The sequence below is a fragment of the Penaeus monodon genome, chromosome 29, assembly GCF_015228065.2.
Source record: "Penaeus monodon isolate SGIC_2016 chromosome 29, NSTDA_Pmon_1, whole genome shotgun sequence".
Classification (NCBI taxonomy): Eukaryota; Metazoa; Arthropoda; class Malacostraca; order Decapoda; family Penaeidae; genus Penaeus; species Penaeus monodon.
Genome location: NC_051414.1, coordinates 3,857,660 through 3,858,469, shown reverse-complemented (window position 1 = coordinate 3,858,469; position 810 = coordinate 3,857,660). Strand labels below are relative to the sequence as shown.

Below are 810 nucleotides of genomic sequence, written 5' to 3'. Positions count from 1 at the left end.
GTCTTCAAAAAAAAAAATTATAAACATCATTTCTTTTACATATATATTTTCCTTTTTTTTGGAGGGGAGGGGGGAAGAGGGGGAAGGGAATTCCCTTTAAAATAAACTATTCATAAAAACAAATGCATGAATCAAAAATTCATTTAAAGCAATTCTGAAAAATTTATTACCATATCTTCTTAAAACCAGCTTTGAAAATGTAGATAGTTCAGTCCTTCCCAGATCTATTGCAACAGTTCCCTTGACAATGTAATTCTAACTTTATGAGTGATGAAGGTTGCAACACAACCGACGCAAATAATAATCCCCCCAAAAAAAATGAGTAATAAAAATAGAATCCCATTTTTGTGGTTTTCCTAAAAGCCCGGAGGTGCCCAAAATGGCAATACACCCAATTATCCATTTTGCTCCCCAATTATAGAAGGTCCCCAAGTATCAGATCAAAATATCACTCGTAATTTCCAAATGTCTTGATGTATAAACAATAACAATACCTACATCAGTGACATACATAGTCTTTCAAAATAAAATCTGGTACAAATTTGCTGCATAAAAAGTAGTGATCTACCAAGAAAATTTGAAAGAAAGAAAGAAAAAGATTTTACTCCTGAGAATGTGGAGTTGCCAGTTCTTGCAGCTGTGCGGCAGCCTAATAAAATTTCTTTGCTTGAGCATCTTTGTTATCTCTGAAACAAGGAGAGAAAAGTCTATTAACAGTAGTCAATAGATTTATGAGTAGTCATAGCAATATACAACACACTACAAATATATAGTTGTAACACATGCATGTCTATACTGTAATCATGCATG

General features: G+C 33.0%; 1 protein-coding gene across 1 annotated transcript in view; it reads right to left on the bottom strand.

Moving 5' to 3' along the window:
* Positions 1-558: 558 nt before the first annotated feature.
* The window catches only part of LOC119591912 (protein ERGIC-53-like), a gene marked incomplete in the record, with an annotated part of 12,371 nt that continues 12,119 nt past the window's right edge, over positions 559-810 (bottom strand). The window contains 1 exon segment of the mRNA XM_037940666.1: positions 559-686.